Raw genomic sequence first — 3,630 nt, forward strand, 5'->3', positions numbered from 1 at the left:
AAGATATAAGAATATTTATTTGAAAATTATTAGTATTATATACAAGTATTTCATGTTTATCAAAATCAAGTATAAATCAAGTATAAATGCATTATGCTCTTATTAATATCATATAATTTTTACTTGAAATATTTTTTTATATAATTCGTAATTCTTTTATTTGAATATTTTAAATTAAACGCTAAATTAAATGCTATATAAAAAAGAGTAATGTTTAAGTTCATTTTTATAATATATAATATATATATTATTGAAACGTATTTATTTTTATAGTAAGTTATTATTATTTCTTTTTTATTTTACTTTATTCTACTCTATGTCACTCTTTTTTACTTTATTTTATTCTATTATACTTTATTCCACTCTTCCATTTTTTTTTATTTTATTCCACTATATTTTATTTTGCATTTATTTATGATTTATATATATGGATAGGATAAAGTTAACTCAATTTATTATGTAACAATATAGAAATATATCTTATTTAAATGTAGAGCAATATGAAATTAAATAAAAAAAAGACTATTATTTCTTACTTTTTGTTACATATTAATATACAAATTATATATTAATATATTATATGTTATATATTAATATTTTATTTATATATTAGTATTTTATATTATATTTTTGAAATTGTGCATTTGGTTTTAGTTTTATTTATTGTTACTATTTATTTTCGATTAAAGATTATATGTTAAATTAAAATTTTAATTTTAAGATATAGATTAAGATGTATAAAAACATTCCCTTATAAACATACAGGCATCAAGTAAATTAATATATATAAGTATTTATAGTATATATAGTTCTCCTAAATATCTGCATTTTTGTTTACATAATATCACAAATATCTTTTGTTCCTATTTTCAGTAATTTTTGAAAATAGAAAATCGCCAAGTGATTTGTATTTTAAGTAATTTAAATAAATGAGACTTGATACTAATCATTAATTGTTTTAGCATATTATATTTCATTGTGAATATCTGTATTTTACTCATAGTTTTTTACTTATATTCAGTCTTGATTGTGGACATTTAATGTGCAATATTGTGTGCAATATGCCTAAAAATGTCCTAAAAATGTTGGAACATTCGTAAAATGAAAATTTCTAAAGTAATTTTAAGCAACATTTTCTTTTGCAAAAACTTTTGTTATGATTTTGTTAACTTATTTTATTAAGTTATTAATAAAAAACATTGTGATTAATGAAGCGAGTAGTTTAGTCGAACTGTCACTTTCATTATGTATCGTCAATAAAATATGAACAAATCTAAAAGAAATAAATAACATACATTTTCATATATAAATTAAAGTTTTTATAAAATAAGAATAATAATTTTTGAAAGTTTGATATCGTATCAAATATAATATATAACATATAATATATAATATATTATCAAATATTTCATTCCCAATTTATTCTAACGAGATAAGGAATATGAAAGCAACACTATTTTATATTAAACATGTGCATGCAATCAAAAGAGTATTATTTTAAAATATTTTAGTAAAATGAAATATAACTGAATCGTTCAAATTCTGTTTAAAATCATAACGAATTCATTATGATTTATTTTCATATTGTTAAATCATTTAAAAAAGAAATCAAATTGACATCAAAAAGATAAAAATTTTATTGATGATCTAAAATTTATTGAAACTAATTTTCAAATTTTGTTGAAAATTTTAATAAAAAAATTGAAAATAAAAATCAATGAACATTAAACGAATATTATTAAATTATTATGTATTGTATATAATGTATTATTTATTATTTATTATAATATATTATATTGTATAAGTGAAGATTTTGAAGAATTTGTATTCGATGCCCATTAGCAATACTGATATCGTAATGATTTGATGGATAAACTAATGATTATTGAATGACTTCGATAATCGTAATTAGGATACTTCGTATTTGTGGACTATATAGGTTATTCATGTGTTTGTCTATTAAAGAAGAGGTCTCTCTCACAATGCACATACGTAAACGCATACGTAATCGTATCTGATAGCTAGAGCATGATGTATTTACAAATATTGTCGTATCTGATGGTAGAAATATGCAATTACACGTGCTGATCAAACTCTCAAAATAATTCTCAAACAAACATTACTCATTATTCAGGTTCAACAGAAGCCTGTTACAGAGCCATAAAAACAGGAAAGAACTTTCTTTGGGAAATTTTTCCAAACAAACTGTTCATAAATCACAATTAATGTTCGCGAATGTGCCGCCTACTTTGAACAGCTCGCTTTCAATTTTACAATTTTACAATATCTATTATGCACGATTATTGTCTATTGTGATTACATAATGGATTGCTTACTTCTTTATCTATATAAATTTTCAATGATAACGAATAATAACAATTAGTGATTATAGTTCTTATATGTTATAAATATATAACTAATGATTGCAGTCTTCGATTATTGTTGATCCTTATCAGTGGGTCCTGATGAATTGATTTTCTCTTGGTTTTTGTGAAGTGAATTCGATTCCTCTATTGGTAGACAAATCTTTGATATGGGTCTGGTAAGGATGTCATCAACTGTTTTAATTGACGCTACACGTGTCACGCCATCCTCTTCTGGATGCATTTCCACAATGCGGTTCAATTTTTATCATAGCGATGCCAGATTTTCTTCCTTTATTACCACCATTGTGCCCACTCCAAAGGCCTTTGATACCATGTCTCCTGTTTGTTTCGCTGTTGAAGTTGGTACAGATAGTCGCCATTGTTTCCAGAACTGTTGGTACATTGCCTGCAGCAGCTGAAAACAAGTCAGACGATTCATCTTGACATCAGTGATGTTAGAATAGGTTAAATCATTGGACTTCTAATTAGGAAGTATCTAAGAATAAATGGATTAAGATCCTTGGGATCGGACAAGATGGAATGTAAGGTCGAGAAGTCATACAAGCCTCCATTCGTGTCAATATGTGGACATTTTCTCAAATGTGAAATGTTTCCCCTATTATACGTAATATGTATCATTTAAGTGCCGATTTAATGGCGTTTTCTCATAAGCCACCGAAATGTGATGCGTATGATAGTATAAATCATCAATCAATGCCTTGCGCGATTACGAAGCTATAAATTGGACTGATGACAAGATGGCGGTTGTGTTTACAATATACAATGAGTTTAGATAATAAATTCTCCCTTTAGTAAAATATAATGAGATGTTGCTAATTATATTCGCTTGGTCAAGCCTTCCGCCTATCCTGAAGAATCCCTGATCGTCAAAAAAGGGATTCAGGCATTGTAATATATTACACTATGCGATTTATCTACTTGCACTTATATCTGTGATGTCCCGTGCAAATGTGAGCGATTGCACCCACTTTAAAATGGCATTCTCTGCAAACTCGAGTTCAGACATACTGAGAGACTAGCTTGGTTGACCCTTGGATATTGTAGGGATTTGTTGATCCGAAAGCACGAACTGAGCGATAGAATTTTGACAATATGCGATGATTTGTATCAGACGTGTATAATTAGAATACTTGTGGAAAGTCACAAATTTCTGAAGCGTTGTATTGTTAATATCATGCAAATTGGGGTTCGTCTCTTGGGTAATTCCATTGATTTGGTGGAGGGCCATTCATCGCGATTCCGT

The sequence above is a fragment of the Apis dorsata genome, unplaced genomic scaffold, assembly GCF_000469605.1.
Source record: "Apis dorsata unplaced genomic scaffold, Apis dorsata 1.3 scaffold_406, whole genome shotgun sequence".
Taxonomy (NCBI): domain Eukaryota; kingdom Metazoa; phylum Arthropoda; class Insecta; order Hymenoptera; family Apidae; genus Apis; species Apis dorsata.